This window comes from Papio anubis, chromosome 1 (genome assembly GCF_008728515.1).
Source record: "Papio anubis isolate 15944 chromosome 1, Panubis1.0, whole genome shotgun sequence".
In the NCBI taxonomy this organism is placed as follows: domain Eukaryota; kingdom Metazoa; phylum Chordata; class Mammalia; order Primates; family Cercopithecidae; genus Papio; species Papio anubis.
In genome coordinates, this window is record NC_044976.1 from 55,520,354 (window position 1) to 55,545,921 (window position 25,568).

Below are 25,568 nucleotides of genomic sequence, written 5' to 3' on the forward strand. Positions count from 1 at the left end.
GGGGAGCCCAGGTAGGGTTTGGGTGACAGTGATGACATAGGAGTTTGGGTGACAATGATGGCAGCTGAGACAAGGAAAGGTAGGTAGATCTGAGAGAGAGGTATGGCAGATTTATCACGGGTAGGTGAGGAGATCAAGTGTCTGCCTGTGCAAACTAGGACAGTACTGCCAGACACATGAGGCTCTGGAGGGTCCTGGGCCTCTTCCTCTACATGACAGTGGAAGGTTATGGGGGTGAGAAGGCAAGAACATCCTGAATACACATTCTGTGGTCTGCAGACTGGTACTGGTCTACAAACCGTTTCTGATCTGTAACAAGAGACATATGAAAACCACAGTTTAGAAACTTCTATGGTGGTTGTGCTGCAAGATGCAAGTGTGTGCTCAATTAATCCTGCCTCGCTAAACAGGACATAGACGAGCTTGGCCACTCACAGGGTAAGTCACAAGTGGCCCAAAGCAGGCATTGTAGGACCACGTCCTGGTTGATGATGAATTGGAAAAGAGAATAACTTGTCCGTCACCACAGATGGTTTAAAAAGGAATACTGCTATAATCTGTACCAGACAATTTTAAAATTTCAATTAACTTTTGCTGATTTTTAATAGTAAAGTGGGTTGACATTTAGAGAAGGTGTGCTGGGAATTAGGACAGGGAGGGCTTAAATCGGTTTAAGTCATGACCTGTTATTTTAAGCTATGCCCTATGGTTGGGAAAGCTATATATTTGAGGGGGACTGTGTATTTCAGGCTGGAACTTTATGGGGAAAGATGATGTGGGGAGAACTGAGTGAATGTGTTGCCCACCTAGTGTACTCATAAGACAGGGCTGATGACAGCTGCCCCAAAACAACCTGGACTTCATGGCATTCGGTTGAGGGACAGGTTAGGAAATGAGAAGAGGAGAGGCTTGAGATGATGAGACCATGAATATATGAACTGTAGAAGAAGTTGGGTGGGGCCTGCGGAGTGGGCAATCTGGGACGGTCATAAGTAGAGTCTGAATTCTGCCAAGATTTGGGGACTGGGACTTTGGGATGCCAAGTCAGAGAGAAGGTGGGGCCCCCCTTCCAGTCTTAGGCTGCTTCACTACCTGCCTGAATAATATCTGTCCTTGAATTCTAAGACTTTTTCCCGGGGCCATCTCTAGGTCAAGTACCCTTGCAGTAAACTCCAACACTTGTACACACATGAAAATAATCACAGCCATGCACAGGGGTGAGGGTGAGGGTAGGGGAGACCAGCAGGTGAGATCTTTACCTGACTCATCAGTTTGGTTCTTGGCCATCAACAGATTTCGGGTCTTTGTAGGCAAATCTGAACATTTTACAAATTCTTTTCCTTCCATCTAGTAAACAGCAAACACCCTAATTGATGCAAAATACCTCTGTGGCAAGAACATACTGGGATTGGGGGTGGGGTGGTGTGGATTAATTGGATCCCGGAGCAAATGAAACAAAAAACGCATTTTTCAAAAAAGCAAACCTCAAAGAGCCCAGAAGAGAACAAAGCCCTTTCAAGTGCTTTTCAGTAGTGTGGTGTGTGTGTGTGTGTGGTTGGGGGGGGGTGTGTATTTTCCATCCCCCTGTTGTTTGCTGCTCCAAGGAAAGGTGGGAGCAGCCGCAGTCCCCCTCAGTAGGTGCCTGTCACATTGTGTTATTACAATTCTGTATTTCAATTAAAGCAATGTAGCCAATTTAAAAGTTCTACTGTGAGCCATTCACGATGCAGAGATCTAAGGATTCAACTCACACATTTTAATACCCCACTTTTTCCCCTTCTTCTCATTTTCATGTAAATCAGGTTGAACACTGTCTTTTTCTTCTTCCTCTAATCTAACCCTCAAAATATAATGCCAATTAAACAGTCTGCAAAGACAGCCTCCAGAACCCAGCATGATTTTGCTATGCCACTTTGATTTTCCTTAACGTTTTCTTTTTTTATTTCCTTTTCCGTTTTTATTTTCACGTTCTAATTTTATGAGTGATGTGGTTTCCTTCCAGGGCATACATGGGCTTTGGAGGAAAGTGGACCTGGATCCTATCACTGATGGTCCTTTTTGACTGGCTGTGGGAAACAGCATGAACCTGGAGCTGGGGGCCCTGAGTCTGAATCCAGGCTTGGACGCTTCCTGTCTCGGGTGACGCCAAGCAGATCTCTTAACCTCTGTAAGCCTCGGGATCCCAATCTGTCAAATGCAAAGACCAAAACCTACTTTGCTGGATTGTCATGTCTTGTGAGGCCCCTAGCAGGTCCTCAGTTCCTAGTAGTTTCTCTCCCTTTCAATAATCACATTGGGCTAACCTTTTCTAAAACAGAAACGAGATCTTAAATGGCACATAGCTCTTGCTATTTTATTTGATGTTTCAAAATCTTTCTTCCTGTTCATTTATCCCCCTAACACCTCCCCTTCCCCATCAGTATTATCTCTGCATTGAATGTTTGGGGGGAATTTTTAGTTCCTTTAATCTCAACAAGACACAGGCTCATTAAGTCCCCCTCTACATAGGGGGTGGGAGGAGCGGGTGTTCTGTTTGCCCAATTTAAATGCTTCGTCACAGATTTTAGGTCATTTCCCAAGTTTGGTGGGGTGCACAGCTCTTTTATAAACAACAAGCATAACCCATCTTTGATGTATGTGGGTCTGGATCAGCCCCAGAGGCATCCAGTTGATGGGGTGGAGCTTGCTTCCTTTCTGTTTTTTTTTGTCTAGGGAGGCCCAAGCAGGACTGGAAATCATACAAACTTGAATTTTCACTCATATATTACAAGGCCTTCAAAGATTATAAAAATTATTGAGACATATAAAGTGGTTTCCCTTTGATTCAACTGTAGGAAAAGGTACGGATATTTAAAGGCACAACATTGATGAAGTTATAAAGGAATAGTATTCACTCATTCTTCATGTCCCAGGCTCTTTCTGTATCTTAAACTTGATGGAAACTAAGATAAATAATATCCTGTGCTTGCCCTCAAGACTCACAGATTGATAGAGGGAGAGATCCAGCTAAATAAGCGCATTATAAAAACAGATACAAAGTAGGAGATAGCACAGAGGAAGCAATAGCTACATCTATCAGGGTCTCCGGGAAAGTTCAATCTACAGATAGGTGGTCAGGTTATCATGAGGCTGGAAACAACTTCAGGCATCATTGTGTCGATAGCTCCAATTTATAGAAAAGGTGATGAAGGCCTAGTACGTAAAATGAGTTCCCCAAGTATTAAAAAAAAATCAACCCAGACCAGGCGTGGTGGCTTACGCCTGTAATCCCAGCACTTTGAGAGGCTGAGGCAGGTGGATCACCTGAGGTCAGGAGTTAGAGACCAGCCTGACCAACATGGTGAAACCCCATCTCTACTAAAAATACAAAAATTAACTGGGCATGGTGGTGGATGCCTGTAATCCCAGCTACTTGGGAGGCTGAGGCAGGAGAATTGCTTGAACTGGGGAGGCGGAGGTTGCGGTGAGCCAAGATCACACCATTGCACTCCAGCCTGGGTGACACAGTGAGACTCTGTCTCATAAAAAAAAATAAAGAAAGAAAGAAAAGGAAAAAAAAACCCATCAAGCATCTCAAAGTAATATAGAGTGCTGTCTACTATATGCTGGACCTTGTGATAGGTTTTAGGGAAACAGAGAGAACCAGCACTCAAGGAACTCCAGAATTAAAGAGGAGGAGCCACAAGGATACCCCCACTCAGAACACAGTGTGGCAGGTGCTGTCCTGCAGGAACAACTGTGGAAAAGCTTGGATCAGCCCAGACCAGAACTGAGGACCAATAGCCCATGGAATATAAATTTTAAAGCCTGAAGGACCTTAGAAATGAGTAAATGTAGGTCCAGAAAGCTGAAGGATTCTTTCTGTGCTGGCTCACAATTTGAACTTACAAAATTCCTTTGTAAGAACACTACAGCATATAGTCCTACTGCTTGAATGAAATCAGAAAGAAGCAGGAGCAGCCCAGGTTTGGGTCTAGACAGTCTTGGTTTGGAAGACAACCTCTACTTCTTCCCAAGCTTTGTGACCCTGGACAAGGCAACTGAGCCTTGTGCACTTCTGTTTCATATCTAAGTAGGGATAATGATGCCTAACTCACAGAGTGTGTGGGAGGACTAAATGAAATAACGGATGCATCATTCCTGGCACTTGGTAGATGGTCTTGCACCCCATCTCGTTTCTTCCCTGAGGCCCTGCTATTCAGTGTTAGCTTTGGTTATGTCTTTTTTCCTATATCTTTTTGAATTCATATGTGTGGTCCTTTTAAAGAATGACTTTCTGACAGCCTCTCAAACCAAGGCTGTAGGGTAAAAACGCAAAATATCCCAGCACAATATATTATCCCCAAATGAGCCTATTAGCAGCCTCAGAGCAAATTGCTCCAAGGACTCACTGAGAGAGAGCTATTTGTTAAATTCGGTAAGGAGAAATGACTGATCCAAATGAATTCTTATAAGCCAATCTCGCATCCCAGAAATGTTTCATTACTAGTTTTTATTACCAAATTACTGGCCTTATCTACCTGCACTCAGCTGTTTGGAACACATTTTCTCTGCTCCATGCAGCAGTTCCTTCTCACCCTGGGATGTTACCCTGCACATCACTGTCCTAAACCTATAACCAGGCTGGCTTCATCCTACTCATTCCCACAGTACTGTTCTCCACATTTCCCACCATTCATTACTCTTTTAGCTATTTATTAGTGTCCTATCTCCTTCATTAAAATGTAAGCACCTTGAGGGCAGGGCATCGTCTTGCTTAAGACAGCATTCTCAATGTTTAGCCCAGTGCTTAGCCCAAAATATGAATATGATCTCCCTAAGTCCAGTATGAGGGTCAAGAGAGTAGACTGTGGAGTGAGATTGCTTGGTTCTGACTCTTGGCTTCACCAACTGCTAGCTGGGTTCATGAAGTAGGGTAAGCTGTTGAACCTCCTACGGTGAGTATCTCCAACTGTAAAGGACAGATGATAATAGTACCTTCTGCAATGTGTTTCTGGGAAGACTAAATACAGTGAGTCATGTCTAGCTTCAGTACACTGGCTGCCACATCCCCACTCCTGCCCCCTGACTGGTCACTGGCATGCCAGGTTGCACCAAGGCTGGTACTGACAACCACATGAGATTTGTCTCAGTTCATCTTTGATGTACTGTCACTTTGAACATCGTCTCTAGCTAACTCTGAGTTTTTGGCTTAGTAACTGGGGCTTCTATCCTGCTATGACCATTTGGATTTGGTGTTTATATTTGGCATATGAATTTGGCTCTTCCTGATGGATTGAAATTTGTCTTCTGTTCTGGCTTTCTCCCACTGCTTCTAGGGGGCCTCTTTAGAGAAGCAGGTACCCAGCAAGCCCCAGACCTCTCATCCTAAGGACTAGCAGCCAGGGGCAACTCACCTCTGAACCCTGATCCTGACTTTGTCCTCTTCTCCTCTAGTTCATGTTGGGGTTCCAGCATGCTTGTGTCTGGCACCCAATTTATGACATGAGTTTCTAAGAAACTCCCTTAGTTTATTCATGCTTGTTAAGGAAAGTGCTTTGTTTTGAACACCCAGCAGACTCCTTTAGTGACCTCTTGAACACCCAGCAGACTCCTTTAGCTCCACTCTCTGGAAAACAAACATGGCTCTCTTCCAGCAAAGTTGGGCTTTTCCCAATAGTCTGGTATGGATGGAAGTTGGAGTATGAGTTTTAAAAAATAAGAGAAGCAGCATGGCAATGTGGGAATTCAAAGTATGGGGCAGTAGCTTTGTTTTTTCCTCAACACTGCAATTATTACCACAATTTTATGAACATAGTTTGTAAATACTAGCTAATATTTTGAGCAATTATCATGTGCCAGCTCTTATGCTCAGTGATCCAGAGGCATTGCTCACCCAACCCTCCTCACAGCAGCCCTATGAGGGAGGCACTATTATTTTTCTCTTATTCCTGATGAGAATAGGGAAAAGTACCAGGCACATAGTAGGAGTTCCTAAATATTTGTCGAATGATTGCATGAATCTTAGGCCATTAAATGATTTCTAAACTCAATCTGCTCTGCTTCTGAAATGAATAGCCCCAGGTGTCATTTGAATGCTCATAAGCCTTTAAATCATGGCTGGATCAATGCATGTTACCTCCCAGGGAGGCAGAAATTTACCACTTTCCTCCCTAGACAGGCCATGGGGATAGGACAAGGCCTGAGATTACAAAAGGGGCTTTGTGACACAGGACACATAACGAGATCAACCTTGAGATTAGTTTGCACATGAACACTTTATGTTAATGAGCTATAAGTAAAGTGGTCACATGTGTCCGTTCATTTATCACATGCTTATAGAGCATCTGTTCTGTCCAAGGGTCTGCTCTCTGCTAGGAATAAAAACATGAGCGAGACCAGTCTCTGCCACCATTTACAAACAAAAACCAGGCCACACGTTCAAGAGAAGTGAGTGTTCTAATGGGACGAAATATTCTCAATTCAGGCTCATCTTGGAGAATTGGAGCCCTGCTACCTTCAGAGCTGGCTGTAACCTACTTCCATGTGCAATGCTGTTCTGAGAGCAACCAGACACTATTTTCAGCTCTGCCATGAATGGGGTTTGTCGCTTTTGGCTTAACTCTTTAACATCTGTTGGCCTCAGTTTCCTTTGGTTTACATTAAGAAGGTAAATTCATTCAGTGACAACAAGGTTCCTTTCAGTTCTGAAATTCTATAATGTTGCAGTGGTTACATCTATTAAAAACAATTCATTGATTCACTCAACATATTTAGTGAACACTACCTTACATTCCAGGAACTGGGCTAGATAATCCAGATATAAACATTGATGAAACACAGTTCCTGCTCTCAAACCCTCAGCCTAATGAAGAAGAGTAAACAATCTTTCGTGAGGCATACAGTAATAATTATTACAGCAATCATTTACATCTATTGACTCCTTACTATAAACTAAGTACTTCATGGGCATTATTTCATTTTCACCTTATAATAACCCTATGCTACAGGCATGATAGCTGTGCCCACTCATGGATGACAAAACTGAGATCTAAAGAGATGGAGCAACTTGCCTGAAATCACACATCACAAAGTTAAGACTCAAACCCAGACCCTGCCTAACTCCTTATATAAACAGAATATATACATAATATCATAAAATACACATAATATATAATTATATATATTATAACATAACCTATATTATTGAATAAATAGAAATATGTATAGTACAGAGACGAATATGCTTAGAATAACAAAAGAAGAGTGCAGATAAAGGGAGTGAGGGAAAGAAGATGAATTCTTTGGGCTGTAACCAGGGTAGGTCTCCAGGAGAGGAGCCATTTGAGCCAGACCTGAAGGATGGGGGATATGAGAAGAAATGGAATTGTCAAGTAGAGGAAGGAAAGGTTGACACACCCATACCCTGAGCCCCTCTCCAGCCCTCACAGGCCATGTGTTCAAGAGAATTGAGTGTTCTAATGGGACAAAATATTCTAAATTCAGGTTCATCTTGGAAATTCAGAGCCTATTACTGTCAGATCTGGCTGTAACCTACTTCTATGTACTACTGTTCAGACACTGTTTTCAGATCTGCCATGACACAGTTCAGACAACACAGTCCCTGTTACAACATCAGGGCTGGGACACACCCTCCAGCCAGGAAAGGAACTCTTGTTTGACCTACAAGCATTTCTGCTGTGTGCACAAGCATGGGCTAGCACTTGTCCACCCACAACACCCTTCCCTCTAATCTTTTCATTCATGCTTTCTTCTAGAATTCAAGTCTCAGCTTAAGTGTCCCCTCATCAGACACCATCCTGTCCCATCTCATCTAATTTTGTTATCCCTCCCAGTCACTCCCGATCACATTACCCTGAGTTTTAAAAAACTACACAGTACTTATCACTATCTGAAATTATTTTATTTACATAGTTATTGCCTGACTCTTCCAATAAAAGAGAAAGTAATAAGGGTCATGACTTTGCCTGTCTTATTCACTCAGTACTGAATCCTTAGTGCTTATTATATGTGATCAATACATAGTTGCTGTATAGATAAATGACTAAATAATATCTGCCCCAAATCTAGGATACATTTGTAGTGAGGTCAGGTTAGGTGCTCAGGAGTCAAAAACTTAAATTTTGCTCTAGGCTCTAAATACCCTACATGTATAACTTCTACCTTTGAAACCTCAGTTTCAATGTCTGCCAAATAAGAATAACGATATTCCCATTAAACACTATGGATTATTAAAAGTATCTAACATATAAAAGTCTGTGATGTCCTTATGACATTCTTGCTGTCATACTTTTACTGTAGGGTTTAGAGAAAAAGAAACAAACGTGGAAAGAAAATGACCTGTTTTATTTCAGCATTCCTTTACGTCTGTCTAGAAGTTTGCTTCCAGTCTAGGAGACTAAGAGTATAGAATAGTTGCAAAGGCCTGTGTTCAGACTGAGAGTCAAAGACATACTTCAGAGTAAGTGCTGCAGTTACCCCCACTGTGAATCTCCAGGCCAGACCTTCCTGAGTCAGTGCATGCAGGGAAGCTTATTGTGGTCTCTGTCAATTTCCACAGTGGTCTTCTGTTCCAGCCCAGCAGGTGAATCATCACCAAGATGGGGCAGTCCAATTCCTGACCTAGCAGGCCCTTATGCTGTCTTCTACATGAGAAATCCATCTGGATTTTCAAAGAGTAACTATGAATGAAGCTGCCAAGCACAGGTAGAGAGCAAGCTGAAAATGTCTCTTTCAACTAGGAGGCTAATGTGTTTTTCTCCAGTTTCCTGTAAAGTCAAGGGGCCAGTCATAATGTAGGCTACCCATGAGTACCAATTCCTTTGCACATGCGCTTTCAGGTCAGCTATACACCAAATGTTTTAAAATAAATATCACCCGAAGAAGCCCAATTGGATGAATGTAAGAAGATGTACAAACAAATCAATTTTTTGTTCATTCACCCATTTGTTCATTCAGATAATTGGCAAATGCTAATTCAACCCTAATAATGGGCCAGGTGGCATGCTAGACAGTAGGGAGTAAAAAGATGAAAAGAAACAGTTTTCAAGCTCAAGAAAACCACATTTTAGAAATGATGACAAATCCACATTCAATCAATTACAATACAATTCTAAATGAATGCTGGAGGCAGAAACATGAAGGACTAACAAAATTAAATAGAATGGCAACAGTGGCAAACACAGGCATGAGGAACACACCACTGTGGGGGTAAGGGGATGAAAAGGGGGGTGAACAGACTCACTCCCTGAAGGGCACTGAGGTTAGATGACAGTTTTTAGAGCTAAGCTGCAGGCTCTGAGAATGGCCTGTTTCATAACTCAGCTCTGTCACTTACCACGTGGGTGGGTTCAGCAAATCACTTAAACATTCCATGTCTTGCTTTTCACATTTGTCAGTTAAGCGCTAAAGAAAACTTGGCCATTATTGTTACTGATAGGCTACCCCACTAATCCTTTTAGAAATCCTGTAAAATAGGTATTATTACCTCCATTTTATAGATGAGGAATTTGAGGCTACTATTTAAGGATTTGGCTACTATTATTAACTCTATTTCTCAGATGGGGAAATTGAGGTACAAAGACCTTAAGTAATTTTAACTTCTAAAATTCTAGATTAGGGGTTGGCAGAATTTTTCTGTCAAGGACCAGACAATAAATATCTTCTGCTTTGTGGATCATACTGCTTCTGTGGCAACAACTCAATGCTGCCTTTATAGTGCAAAAGCAGCCATAGGTAATATGGAAACAGATGAGTGTGATTGTATTACCATGAAATTTTATTTATGGACATTGAAATTTGAACTTCATATAATTTTTGCATAATGTGAAATGTTATTTTCATTTTGATTTTTTCAACTATTAAAAAATGTAAACGCTATTCTTAGCTTGCAATCATACAAAAACTGGTGGTATGCTACATTTGGCCTATAGGCCATTGTAGTTTTGTCAACTCTGGCTCTAGATCCAGGAAGTGTTTCTTTACAGCTTGATTTTAAAGTCTACTCTTTTAACTACTAGGTATATATAGCAGAGACTGAAATCCAGACCTTTCTCATCCCAAAGCATGTGATCTTTCTCGTAAATACTCATAAATACCACTACTCCCGAGGAGTATTTGAGAAGGATGACCAAAGAATTCAAAACGCACATACTCTTAGAGTACAGTTCAACTCTAGGATGGAACCCTTCCCTGCTGTTTTTAGTGATGCCTCAAAGTCACTGTATGAATTAGTTTCTATGGAAACTGACCTTGTCTCCCTGCCTTGGTGATCCTTGTTTAAATTCCCTTCCCTGGTCAAAACATGAATGTAGAACTAGGGATCACTCACTATGTTCTCATCTACTCCCCCAGCCATTTCGTATTTAGGATTTCAGATGCACCAACGTTATAGGTAGAATTTGTGAATAGACCACTACAGATATATGAGAAAATGGAACAAACGTTGTTTATGAATGTTTATCCTTTTTATTAGGCTCAGAATTTTTAAGGAAAGAAAATGGAATGAAGATGATGCTATTTTCTTCTTTGCTGTATCTTCAAGTTCAGTTACTGTAATTTAATAGATTCACTTAAAACGGGGTTGGCAAAGAAACCGCCTTGGAAATGTATCAGAATCAACCGGAAAAGCTTCTGCTCTTTCTTAAAGAGAATTCCATTTATGTTAAGAAGAAAAAAAAGCAAACCAGGATAGTTAGCTCTGTAATCAGTTTTCAAATTACAGAAGATGTTGTCCATTGTTGCAAAATGGGGCTCTGACAAGAAGTCAATCAGGTATATTTGTTGCATCGATTAGCACTTCAGTATGAAGGAAAGGGTGAGGCTTGACCAAGGCCAGCTCTCCAGGGACTACATAAGCTCCCGCACTCAGAAGCATCCGCTTCACTTGGATATTTTGCTCTGTTTGCTTTCCCAAAGCAAGCAGAGGATTCTCTGAGGTCCTCCATATTGAGAAGAAGCTGAGAACGCTTCTGTTTGGAGTGAGATTAAAATCAGAGTAAGATGAGTTGAAGCAGCAAGACCTGGTGGTCATGACAAGGACTTCTGAATTCAGACCATCTGGGTTCCATTTCAGGCTCTGCCACTTAACCATCACCATGTTGCTTAACTTTGTAAGCTGTCCTTTTTTTTTTTTTCTTTATCTATCTGTAGAGATAATAATAGTATCTATATAATGGGGTTATTAGGAGAATTAAACGGGATAAATGCATGTAAAGTGTGTAGTGCATGGCCAACACCATCCTGAACACACCCTAGTGCAAGCACCCGCCCAGTCTCATGCTGCAGCTCCATCTCCGTCTTACCGGCTCACAGAAGACGTTAAACAGAAACAAACACAGGAGGCACCTGCATTTACTGCAGGATTCGGATATCTCCAGTGAGTGTAGCATTGTGGCTAAGAGGGCAGAGAGACCCAGGGCCTAATCCCAGCTTCAGGGCAGGCAGACCCAGGGCCTAATCCCAGCTCTGCTACTTACCAGCTATGTGTCCCGGACAAGTTACCTATAACCACCAAGCCTCAGGGTTTCTTATATATTAAATCACACTCAATTTTAGAAATGTTTTGGGGATTACAAAGCACTTAGCATGGGGGTTGTCACAGAGATGGTCCTCAGTAAGAAGTGGGCATTTTCATCACAGGACAGAGTGAGACATATTCTAGAACAGCCCAGTCTGAAAGCTTTGTGTGATCATGGAAATGTTCTATATTTGCACTGTCCAATAAAGGAGTCACCAGCTACATGTGACACTTGAAATGAGCCCAGTGTGACTGAGAAAATGAGTTCTTAAATTTTATTGTGATTGATTTAAATTTAAATCTAAATAGTCACCCGTGGCTAACGGCTACTGTATTGCATATCACAGTTCTAGAAGCATGGCCAGAGGCTTCCTGGGTATTCAGAAAGGAAAAGGAGGGCTTTCAGTTGGGGGAAGGCTCAGGAGGAAGGCAACATGGGCTGGGGTCTTCTCTGAGCAAGCTTCTTAAAAGTGAATACACTCCAACTTGTGGAAGCCCTGGCTGTGCTTTGGGTAATGAGGGAATGGAGCATTTTTCAAAAGAATAGAGTTCTTGTAAGGAAGAGATCGAAGTTAGACTGCGTTGAAACCTCTCTTCAAAGTGCCTGATTATCAAACAAATGATGTAACCACATCAGGCTATGGGGAAAGTTGTTCAGCAAGAAGGTGACATAAAAGCAGTCATTCCTGTCTCCATAGTTCACCTGTGATGTGGGGCTGCCAGTCCATCTGTTCCTACCATCTATGGTCTCATGTATCATGAACATGGCAGAGACCTCTGTGGCTGGGCTTTCCAAAGCCCTACAGACTGTGTCCAAAAACTGTTGGGGACACGCTTCTCATCTTGGCATGCTGAGCAGTTTAGCGTGGATTTGCTTAGAAAGCAGGTTGGGAGGCCTGGCATAGTGGCTCATGCCTATAATCCCAGCACTTTGGGAGGCCAAGGCAGGTGGATCACGAGGTCAGGAGTTCGAGACCAGCCTGACCAACATGGTGAAACCCTACCTCTACCAGAAATACAAAAATTAGCCGGGCCTAGTGGTGTGTGCCTGTAATCCCAACTACTCAGCAGGCTGAGGCAGGAGAATCACTTGAACCCAGGAGGTGGAGATTGTAGTGAGCTGAGATCACGCCATTGCACTCCAGCCTGGGTGAGAGAGAGAGAAAGCAAGCAAGCAAGCAAGCAGGTTGGGAGAAGCTATCCTAGTGTTTTCTGGTGTTTTCCAAACTGATCTATATCCAGCCATAAGATACACTGTCCTCATTTTATTATACAAGTGGCCAAGCAGAGACCAGCAGAAGCAACGTGGACAGTTCAGTGTCTCCCCTACTCACACAATGATAAAGGAAGCCCAAGGACAAAATGTTCTTAGGGTCAATATTGTCTCTTGCAGACAAGATGGTGGAAAAAAAGATTATAGCCCAATGGCTTTAATACCAGATTTACCTTGAATCTACTAGGATACCTGCCATCCTTGAAATATACAGCAGGAGAAAGAAGTAATTAGGCGGCTTTTTACAGCTCTCTATAACTGCTATGAATTAATAGGAGCACCATGGAGAGAATTCTTTTTATATCCTGGCATATATCTTTCAGTACAAAGCCGAACTAGCATTTATCCTGAATAGAGATCTTAGTTACTTCATCCCGGCACTGTGCAAACATTGTCCGGCAGACAGCAAAATGAGAGTCGAAGACAGTCACAGATCTTCTAATTTGTACCTACATGGAAAAAGCTGGATGATTCCTGGCTTTGACTTCTGTTTCCTCCCTATTCTCTCTCCAATTCTGTCTCCAATTAAGATACAGAATTGGTGAGAAGAGTCATTTGGCTGAAAAAGCTGGAGCTCTTGCAGTGAAAAGTAGGGTTTTTTTTTTACATGGGAAAATGTACTGCATATAAAAAAGCACTTTTCAATTGGCAAGGACAAAGGAGACACTCTACTGGCTGGCCATCCCTGTAATAAACATAGTGACTAATATTTGCAGATGGCTGTAGAGTTCAACTTTTAAACACACACTTTCACTTATATCATATTGGAGCCACACAGCCGCTCTGCGAAGCACGTGTGGAGAATTAAGACAAAGCTACCCATTTTATAGATGAAGACGGTGAGGCTCAGGCTGATTAAGTCCCCAAGATCACAGAGCTGGTGAGCTATGGAGCCCTCCTATGAACTTCTATTTTTATTATCAAATAACACCATCTCTTCATTTTCGAGGCAACTAGCAGTAACAGAGCATTGTGCCGTTTTCCAGGCCTTTCTGACATGCATAGTACAGTTCAAGTCCTCGGTGCAGTGCGGTATATGTTATTATTTACAAAAGAAGAAACTGAGTTCCAGGGCATTAGTAAAACCTGCCAAGACAATGTAGCTCGCAGGTGGTGCCAGTATTGAACTTGTTATCTTCTCCACTCATCTTTTATTGGGTCTAGGTGCTGTTATGGTTTCTAAGCTCAGTTTTACAGGTGCTCTCGCACTGAAAATATTTCCAAAATGTTGAAGTCCACTTCCCTTCTGGTCCTAGTTATAAAAGGCTCATGAAAGCAGTGGGATTTTTGAGAGGGTGTGGGGAAGGGAGATGGTAGTCTGGTTCTGACATTGCCTCAGCACAACACTCTGACCTGGTGTTCAGCTGGCCTGCAGCATCAGGAGCCAAAGGCTGAGAATACAGCCAGGCTTAAGTGAGGACACAGCCCTGTGACTTACTTTCAAGGATACTCAGGTAGTCAGAGAAAGAGTTGGTGTATATCTTTCAGTACAAGGCATATAGGTATAAGCATATAGAGGTGGCCTATCTCTTGGATCTGTTTCCTTCTCTGATATTTTATCCACTTCACAAGATTAGTCTAATTGCAAAACAGCTGGAGGAGAAAAATATACAACCATGCAAGGTGTCAACAATGATTAGTCATCATTCGAACAGACTCTCTAATGACAGTGTAGAGCTGCTATAACAATATCAACAAATTTTCATGAAAGGAAAAGGAAGTATAGGCCATACTGCAAAACTGATTGGAAGTCTGAAGGGGTCATATAATTCATGTTTGGACAAGACAAATATGTATTAAGACACAACATATATTAGCAGATCCCAGTTAAGGTGAAATATTCCACCAAGAAAGATTATTCCATCTTCACCTCCCTCAGCCTAAAACAGACTGGGAGAATAACAGGGATGTATATGTAGCTCCTGCCTTCTATGCTAAAAAAGAATAAGGACCAATGTATGAAGTTAACATGGAGAGAATGTAGCAGACAGGCAGAAATTGTAGAATGAATTTACAGTTTGGAATCTAGAAGACCCGGGTTCAAATCCTTCATCAGCTACCTTGTGTACATTTCTTAACTTCTCTATGACTGGTTTTCTTATTTCTAAGATGGAAATAATGATCAATGTTAGTTTATTCTTTCTGATCACTTACTGCGTGCCAGACACTGTTCTAGGCACTTTACATATGTCACCTTGTTTAATCTTCTCAATACACCTGTGATTTTACACTATAACTGTTTCCATTGTCTGATGAATAATCTGGGGTACAGAGAAGTTAAGTAACATGCTTGAGATAACGCAGCTAGAAATACCTCGCATTTATGATGATAAAACAGCAGTATAGACAGGTACCTGACATAGAGTAGAAGCCCTTAAGTGACAGTGTCAGTTACTGTTATGAATATTCTTATAATGGTCAGGTATAATTCACCTACAAAGATAAGTGCTAAGCTATCGCTGCTTTGAATGTTTAAACTGAGGCTGAAAGACTGCTGGTGGACCACTTGTCTCAACTGGATCTACGTCTTTTCCAGTGATTTGATTCTTAAACTATTTACACACAGGGCAGTTCCCTCCCTGACTTCTTCCAGCACCAACATTTGCTTAATCCAAACAATGCAAGATTTATGGCATTCCTTTATTTGAGTTGATTCCAATGTGTCAGTAGATATGAATTGCAACATAAAATAATTACACTTGAAAGTGAAATGTAGGCCTAAGGATTCTGGTTGGCTACTTTTTTTTTTAATGCCAGGGAATTTCTGAAAGACTGGATTTATTTAGTGTCTTTCCCCCCTCCTCTTGAGCACTTAGAGACCTCAGCTTCTAGGAATGCCATTCCAGTTACCTTTATTACAGACCACTTTATCAATTACCCTGACAGTTATTCATACTATACATGAATGTACTTTATAGTTGTCACATGTGCTCTGTAGACAAGGTAATAAAACGTATAATGCATCTTTCTTATCAGTAAATCCTAATGGGTGGTACAAGCCAAAGACTCTTGAATGGGAACCTCTCAGAAGTGTGACAGAACTGAAGTAGTTTGAATTTATATATAAACAAATTAATGGAGTCTTTAATGCAGCATGAGAAGGGGGTTTCCACAAGGAAGATTAGCAATTAGGGCAGGAAGAGGCCTAGTAAATCATCTTGTCCATCCCCAACCATGTGGGTGGTTCCCTACAGCAAAATCCCCTTCCAGGTTAAATTACCTAAGAGATTGGGATTCTGTTACAGCCCTTGGGAAACAGTTGACTTCCCAGTCAATCTCACCATTTTCAGTTCTTTTGGTTACATGGCAAGAGATTGGAAAAAACAAAAAGCAAATGAAAAGTGACTATATCCCAGGGAAAGTTCTTTATCAGCCTCTTTTTCTTTCTTCCTTTCCCAACCTCTTTTTAGTCTTCTAAATTCATTTTTAATGTCAGATATGGCATTTCAGGTGAATTTCTCTGCCTCTACTTTCTCTAAGTTCAGCTATGTGTAGAAAGTGACAACAAATAAAGGCTAGCCCAATGGAAGGAATATTTTTTTGGACTGGAGTTGACAACACCTGGGTTTCAATACTGACTTCAACATCTACTACTTCTGTGATGTCAGTAAGGTCACTACTTATCTCTGAATTTGAATTTCCTTATCTGTAAAATAAGAAATACATTAGTCTGATATAATGAAATGAGATCATTTTTACATTCAGTCATTTATTCAACATAATTGTTTTAAGTGAGCACCTTCTATCTATAAGGTATGGGTTTAGTACTGTGAACACACTGGTGAAAACCAGTGCTCATGATTTCAAGGAATCTTAAATCACAGGAAGGTATGCTGCCACTAAACACCCAATTAGAACACATTTTTTACTGCAGTAAAATATACCTAAGATTGACCATTTTTACCATTTTAAGTGTACAGTTCAGTGGCATTAAGTGCATTCACATTATTGTGCAACCATCACCACCATCCATCCATTAAACTTTTTCATCTTCCCAAACTGAAACTCTGCACCTGTTAAACACTAACTCCCATTCCCTCCTCCCTGCAGTCCCTGGTAACCATCATTCTACTTTCTGTCTCTATGAGTTTGACTACCATAGGAACCTCATGTAAGAAGAATCATATAATATTTGTCCCTTTTGTGACTGGTTCACTTAGCAGAGTCTTCAGGCTTCATCCATAATAAGGCATGTGTCAGAATTTCTTTCCCTCTTACAGGTGAATAGGATTCCATTGTATATGTATAGCACATTTTGTTTACTCATCTATCCATGGGCATTTGGGTTGCTTCCACCTTGTACAGCACATTTAATAAGTACTATAATAGAAGTGGCTGGTGTGTGGAAGGGCAAAAGAGAGACATCTAACCTAGGTTTGTCAATCAGGGAAGAATTCCTGAGGAAATAGTGCCTAAGCTGAGAGGTCTGTAGGATAAACTGGAGTCAGCCAGATAAAGGAAGGGGAAAAGAGCGAGTGGGTAGGGGGAGACAGGAGAAGAATGTCCTAAGCAGAAAAATTTAAAAAGAAGAAGAAGGAAGAGGAGGAGGAGAAGGAGGAAGCATAGTTGTGCAAAGAACATATTTGCTATCCAATATCTCTCACACAAGACCAGGACCCCTCACTCCCTCACTCTCCTACCAGGTAGAGAGTTGGAAATATGTAAAAGTATCCTTCTGCTTGTCACTATGAAAGATGTCTTTAGGTATCTGCACAGGGCATCAAGGAAGTGGGGGAAGGGATTCTAAATGTCCTACAGTGCATGGGGCAGCCTTGCAAAAGAAGGAATTGTCCCAACTGGAAATGCTAATTTATGCTTCACTTGAGAAACACTGCTTAATAAATGTTCACTGAATAAAAAATAAATAAAAAGAAAACACGGCACATTTTAGAACTGAATGTGGTTTTCGTCATGAAGTCTTTGCCCATGCCTATGTTCTGAATGGTATTGCCTAGGTTTTCTTCTAGGGTTTTTATGGTTTTGGGTTTTACATTTAAATCTTTAATCCATCTTGAGTTAATTTTTGTATAAGGTGTAAGGAAGGGGCCCAGTTTCAGTTTTCTGCATTTGGCTAGGAAGGTGGTGGGCAAGGGGAGAGAACTTAGAGGACGGGTCAGTAGGTGGAGCAAACCCCTATGGCACACGTATACCTATGTAACAAATCTACATGTTCTGCACATGTATCCCAAAACTTAAGGTAAAAAAAAGGTGGTTTTCTCTGGTTGTGGGGGGTCAGGCAGACATGAGGCTGAGATCATTTTCACAGCCCCTCTGATATTTTCAGTTCTGTGAGTTTCTTCTCTACATAGTATCTCTGTATTATACCTCTATTTTGCAAACATTGCCTGTATGATCAATTAAACAGCATCTGCTCATTTAATGAGAATGATTCCCCGTGCTTTGCTTGTTAGGTCATTAGGAGAGAGGCACACGTGTGAATTTGAAGAGAGGCAGCCACACCAAGATGTTGCTTATCACACTGTTGTGTAATTGGTGGTTTACTCGGCTGCTAGATTATGGGGCCTGTGGAGCAAGAGGTTTCTCTGATTCATCTTCATATCCCAGTGCCTGGTACACAGTGGATGCTCGGTAAATGTTTGATAGAAGAACGTTATTTTTACAGATGAGAGTATCAGCAACGGAAAAACAAATGACTTCTCCAAGGTGCTGATGGGAGCTCTGGTTTTTAAGGATGGGATTTTACACCCTGTGGAATATTTAGCCTTAGCTCTCCCAAACATGTTCATATACTTTCATAAGAAGAAATAAAGGCAAAGGCACATTAGTTCAGAAAATTTTCTGAGGTTAGAGAAATAACCTCAAGAGGTTTAAGGTGCCTTCAGTTCTCTAGAAGACCTCATCCAGACTGCAGGAACAGAGATACCGTAGGTGGAAAACCAAATAGATAAGTGCCATGAGAATACTAGAGCTATCCTGAAAGAGGCTACAGAAAAATCTCATTATTTCAGATCCCACTAACTCTAAATTTGGACAGAATCTGGGCCACATTCCCTTTCTTCAATAAACCTGTTCCCCATAAATTACACAAAATTTCTAGAATGAAGAACAAGAAATGGGGAGCTTATTCATTAATAAATATTTGTGGAAAGCTAACTTTATTCTTTTCTTATGAAAAAAATAATATACATCATCAAGGAGAATTTTATAAAGTGCCAAGAACTTTAATGTGCATTCTCTCTCCCTGAATTTTTGCAAAATACTTCCAAAGAGTGCCTGGGTCATGCCCTTCTCCATCCCATAATGGAGAAAACTTAGGCTCAGAGAGGTCAAATTACTTGCCCAAGATACTACAGCTTTATGCAAAGAAAAGAATATATAAATATATTTTATTTTGATTGAAAGTCAATGATCAGAAATCTTAAATTATAGTAATAAAGATTGTCAAGTTTTCTCCTCTTGGTGACATTTATGCATATATAGAGAATCAACAATATGACCCTGAACATAGGCCAGTGAAAACGTATGACTACGGGAATATTGGCAGTCCAGACAGTTAACACCTTGGGAATGATAGGCCAAGTCCTAAGAGAAATCCAACTTCAGTCAATTCTCAATATTCTTTGGCACCATTCAGATTTGTAGGTAAAGCCAAAGGGCCATTAGTCTCATCAGCATAAACGCCCTACTTTACAATTATATTGCTGCCCTATAGTGACCATCATGAGCAGATTCTGAAATTAGGACAGAGGCATTAAAACTAAAGTTTAATATCAATAAGTTAATTTTTTTTTTAATGACACTACTCCATGCTGGCAAATATGTGGTAAAACAGACTGCATCATACATCTGGCAGTACAACTTTTTAGAATATAATTTGATCAAAAAAAGACCAAGAGCCTTAAAAATATCCACACATGTTGACCTAGTAATCCTGGAATTTCAATGAAGGAAATAATGACAGTAGTGTACAAAGCTGTGCTCAAAGACACAGATAGAACCTGTATGGCTAACAATATGGTGTTTACTAAATTATGGTATACTCCTATGCTAGAATGCTTTATGTTGATTGAAAATGTTGTTGTAGAAGAATATTTAATTATTGGAAAAATGTGGATAAGTAAAAAATAGGTTACAAAGCAGCATGTATAGTTTAATTTCAACTTTGAAAAAATTATTTTTATGTAAAGAAGAATGGTGGTGTATATACAACAAAATCTTGATTGGGTTTATGTCTAAGTGGTGAGATTTCATATAATTTGCACTTCTTTCTTTATAGCTTTTCTGTATTTTATAAATTTTCTACAATAAATAAATGATACTTTTATAAATAGAAAAAAGCATAAGGACCAGGCTCCATCAACTATCACTGTGTAACTTTGGGCCAGCAGTTAAGCACTCTGAGCTTAATTGGGCACAGCACTGATATGACAATTCCTTGTGCACCTCTCAAGTGCTTTGCAGAGATGGTCTACCACCAGTAAAACTGCATGTGTAATATGCCTCTTGTAAGATTAATATGAGGATCAGTTGTACGAAAAAAGTGAAAGTACTTTGAAAACTACCAAAAAAAAAAAAAAAAAAAAAAAGATTCCCAAACATAAGAGATTCCTTTTATTATTGGATCAGATGAAGAAGTTTTTGTTAAGTGCATGGGTGATTGTACCAAAGGACACAGATAAAGGAGTGAAAATACAGACACAGACTTTGACAGCATGGAAATAAACATGAAAAAGAGTATGCGTGTCTATTCACATGGGTAAATATGTCATACAGCACAGTCAGAGTCATGAGATGATGCATCTCAGTATCTCAGAGTCTCAGACACTCTCACTGGAGCCATTTATACAGAAGATGAACTATCTTCTCCTTAAAAGTGAGGTTATAACTGTCTTGAGTTTAGGCAATTGCCAGTAAAATCTTTATTTTCAAAATTTTAAATATATAACTTTAAAATGTCTGCACATCCCTTAGACATCATTAAGGATTCAGATCTTGGTCTTTAGAGGTGCTGGCATTTTAAATTTAAATACTGAGGCCACATTTCTCTGGTAATTTCTTGCAGATTTGCAATCTCCTAATTTTCTAAATAGTCTTTAGAAGTCAAATCTAATCTGGCAGGTAAATCCCTGAGCTACATGAATGAGGCTCCTGGAGATGGGACTGAGAATCGGGGTGATCACCATAGAAATGTTTGGCGGAAGCCATAATACAGAAGCTGCCTAGGGCTGAAATGGCTGAATACTGCATCTGACTTTGTGTTCATCAGACAGACTGTGAGGCTTGAGGCTTAAGTCAGAACCAAAAAGTCACTGGCTTTTGCCCTCAGTGCTTAGAATGCCTGTCCCTCCCACCCCACAACCCTGGCCTCATGCCTCATGTTCATTGCTTTCTGTGGAAGAATGGCATTAGTAATATCTATAGTTCATAGTGTGATTGTGATGACAGAATGAGTCAGTGTTCATAATTTACTCAGCACAGTCGCCATAGCACCGAAGATTCGACAAGCCCAAGTTCATCTCTCACCATCTCAGCAGCTCTGCTAGGCTAATTTTTTCCCTCTCATCCCTCAGATCATCCTTGCACATGTTCTGTATACATGTTCCAGGACCTAGGGTACACAGGCATCAAACTTTGGAGGTGCAGACCCCATAGGTCCCTGAAGGGACTCCCACCTTTGGGGAGGGCTCCCTCCTCTGGCAGGGCACAGGATGAAGAAAAGAGGTGAGACTCATATGCTGCAGGGATAATCAGGCAGAGTTTCTGTCTGTCAGGAACTTACACTGTAATATTAGTGTAGTGCTCCACACACAGTACCTACTTTCCTTTCCTGTCAATCTGCATAAGATATTATATTTCTTCTATAGCAGGTTATACTGTATATCTTATATGTAGTAGGTATTATACAATCTCTTTGAAAAAATGCATATGGCAATAAAAAAGGCAAGTATATACTACAGGTACATGAAAGTAGGAGAAAAGGATGAGGGAAAGGAAGAAATCAAGTTAGATGGATGGGTAAACAGAAAGAAAAATGAGGGAAAAATGTGTTACCTATGCATTAAGGTCATTAATAAGACCAAAGGTTGAGATTTAACACATTATATGCAAGCTTTAATATATTTTATGCAACCTTCTACTCATCTACAAATTGAAGGAACCCTGAGAAGGACAGACATGGCTGGAACAAAGTGGGTTGTGCCACTGCAGCCCACCCGAAGAGGTGGTGGAGATGCCATTTTCTGTCTCAGGGAGATGGTAGTTTACAGAGTTCAGATGCCACCCACAGCAATCAAAGGTTTATAGGCATAGCTAGACAAAGAGGTGAACCAAAGGCTTCTTGACTTTTACAATGAAAAATTCAGTGCAATTCCACAAATACCTACTGGGAGCTGATCATGTGCCAGGAGGTAGGAAATACAAGGATGACTAAATCATGGACCCTGCCCTCAAGTCACGTATAGTCTAGCATTTTTGTTTCTCTTTGTTAAAATTCCCTCCATCTTTCATATCACAAATAGAAGAGCATGCAGAGACTTTACCAGCTTGGCATGGTTATTCTTATTTTAAAGAAAAACAGTGAAAATTCCAAGAAAAACAGTAGTGACTGAGTATAGGATCTAAAAATGTGAAGGTGTTAAATTCACCTCACTATTAATTCCAGAATCGAAAATTAAGTATGTATAGTTAGTAACTTCAGTACAGAATGGAAGCCAGTAAATCACTGAAGCGTTCTGTTGTAGGTAACATCTGGAACAGAATGGATACACTCATACCCATTTCTTTGTTTTGGCAGGCACACGGGCGATATGAAACAATGTAGCAGACAGGGCACCCCTCACTGGCTGAGACATCTTGGTAAGCCCCTGCACCTCTCTGAACGTTGGCATCATATTCTATAAAAAAAGAGATAATACCTCTATTTTCCAAAATTGTTATGGCTAGCTAATTAATGCTCTCATAGTCCAAAGGAGAACACTGAGCTACTAAGAGGTTGCGTGATTCATCAAGTATGAAATGACACGTATGTCAAGCTCTTACAGCAAGATCTGGCAAAATAGTAAGCGTAATCATTATCATTACTATTGTTTTCATTGTCGTTTTCCTCATTGCAGTTCAATATGCATACTTCTAACTACGTAACTCTTCAAATTCAAGCCTGCTAATGGCAAATCTAGCCCTTTGTCCACAACACTGGTCACCCAGCCCCCAGGCTCCATCCTGGTCACCCAGCCCCTGCGCTCCTCTCCATCACCCTGTCCCCAGGTTCAAGCTTGCATTTCCTCAGACACAACTCTCCCCACTAAAAGATGAATTTCACTAGTTTCTTCTCACTTTGACCCAGTCCCTTGCTTTCTATGACACCACGTTCCTTTACTGTAACCAGAACTATGATTGCTTCTCCACCTCTGGCCATCTCTGCAAAGCACTTGAGAGGTGCACAAAGAATCCTCATGTCAGTGCTGTGCCTAATTACAGTATCATCACTTTGATACAAACAGCTCCCTTAAGGAGTATCTTCACAAAAATAGAAGCACCTATTAAATAACCACGGCACAGTCATGGAAAATGAGTTTTAAATTAAAATTTAAAACAAATGAGGGAGATAGAAAAACAATAAGCAGTAGACCCCATATAAAGCAATCAGCCATCTAAACAAAAGCAGAGACACCCAAGTGGACAGCTCTGATTTATCAAGTGTAACAGCCTCTGGAATTTGGATGAGAATTTTCAGAAGCGTCTTTCTCTATTATTCAGTTGACCCTCAAAGGTACAGGACGCTCCCAGAGCACGTTAATATTTGTGATTTACAAAGCGCACATGTCACAGGCCCTTTCACGAGGACAAAGAAAGTACAGTGGAAAAATGCCCTGACCTTGCCTCGCTTTTTTCCTTTTCTGTAACACTGATTATTTTCTAACAGATTATCTTATTTATGTACGTCTATTTTTTCTCTCTGTCTCTCCACTTTAGAATGTAAACTCCACCAAGTGGGGACCTTCATTTTGTTCACCAATGTAGCCAAATCCTGGAGAACACTTCCTGGCACACAGTAGGTACTCAATAAGTAGCTTTTGAGTAAATAGATGAAAATTTAAGAGTAGTTTTGTTCCAGTGACCTAACCTTCCTGAGTCGTAGTCACCTCATCTGTAAAATGGGGATAATAACATGTAATTTATAGTTGTATTGTAATAATTCAATGACAAAAATTTATGTGAAGTACTTAGCACCATGCCTGGCAATCAGTACTCAACAAACGGTAGCAATAAATAATACTCTCTGGGCGTGGTAGTTCACGCCTGTAATCCCAGCACTTTGGGAGGCCAAGGCGGGTGGATCACCTGAGGTCAGGAGTTCGAGACCAGACTGGCCAACATGGCAAAACCCTGTCTTTGGTAAAAATACAAAAATTAGCCAGCGTGGTGGGACGCGCCTGTAATCCCAGCTACACGGGAGGCTGAGGCATGACAATCGCTTGAACCCGGGAGGTGGAGGTTGCAGCGAGCAGAGATCATGCCATGGCACTCCAGCCTGGGAGACAAGAGTGAGAGTCTCAAAAAAAAGTCAAAAATCAAAAATCAAAATAAATAAATAATACAATTCTTTAAAGATGAATATTTATCTTGAAAGTTCACACAAAACACTCTATACTCATCACTCATTCCAAAATCAGCCACAAAAGAGCAGTGAACAAAGGATCCAGAAATAAAAAACCATAGCTTTTCACCTAGTCTTCATCCCCTAATGCCAAAGGGCTCATGGGCCCATCATGGGATGAGAATGAGAAAATTAGAAGAATCTTTAATAATCAACCAGAACACAGTCAGCAGATGACTTTATTTTTACAAATAAAGTTTTATTAGAATGTAGCCACAGTCATTTGCTTACATATCGTGTGCAGTGACTTTGATGCCACAGTGACAAAATTAAGTAGTTGCACTATTTAAACTCTGTATAACCCTCGGAGCCTAAAGTATTTACCATCTGGCCCTTTAAGTAAAAGTATGTCATATGACCCTTGGTTTTCAGACGGGGAAACAGGGGCCCGCAAGCAGATGAGCCATCCCCAAGGTCACCCAGCAATTTTAGGCTCTGAATCTTTGAAACTAGTGCCTCCCACATCTCTTCAGAGGCCCAAATAGTCACTGTAAATCTTCAGTCACAGGGCCTGTCTGCATGCTGACAACTCTATGTGCAGTCTGACTTCTCCCCTGGTGAGCAGATGAATGATCACTTGCTTGCAAGAGGCCCTAACTATGCCCATGAAGAGGTGAGACGCGACTGCCTGGAGCTGGAAAGAACATGGGCCTTAGCACCATATAATATTGGGATCAGTTTCCAGCTCCACAGTGTGCTGGATATTTGTTTTTGTGTAAGTTGCTTAACCCCTCGGGTCTCAGTTTCTCATCTGTCTAATGGGAGTAGTGGCTTCTTAGTTGAGCACTTAGAGGATTCAGTTAAATGAGGCCAAGCATGTAAAAGCAACTAGCTTAGAAAATAGTACCACCATAGCTTTTTAAAGACCAAGACTGATAAAAGGAATCATTAAGAACATTTCTGAGTTGACCAAATCTGCTTGAAAACATTCGTGGTCTCACTTCCCAGGGTATTGCGAACATCCCTTTTCTCTGTCATGAATTACAGACTTGGTCCTATAAATTATCTCATGAAGGCAGCTTCCTGACAGTGCCAATTTCTAAAAATATGTTGATTTTGAGCTACGAATTGATTTTTTTTGTTGTGATAAATTAAAATCCGATATCATCCAACAAGACACTAACCACACAGAGACCCAATTTTTCCCCTTCGAGGTTCTA

General features: G+C 40.8%; 1 protein-coding gene and 1 long non-coding RNA gene across 13 annotated transcripts in view; one reads left to right on the forward strand and one right to left on the reverse strand.

Moving 5' to 3' along the window:
- DAB1 (DAB adaptor protein 1) overlaps window positions 1-25,568 on the reverse strand; it is a 1,241,370-nt gene that overhangs the window by 105,605 nt on the left and 1,110,197 nt on the right. The window lies entirely within an intron of this gene.
- LOC116269492 lies at window positions 21,401-23,803 on the forward strand. The gene is made up of 3 exons (XR_004177080.1): window positions 21,401-21,473; window positions 22,546-22,607; window positions 23,724-23,803. It is a non-coding gene; the product is annotated as an uncharacterized LOC116269492 (long non-coding RNA).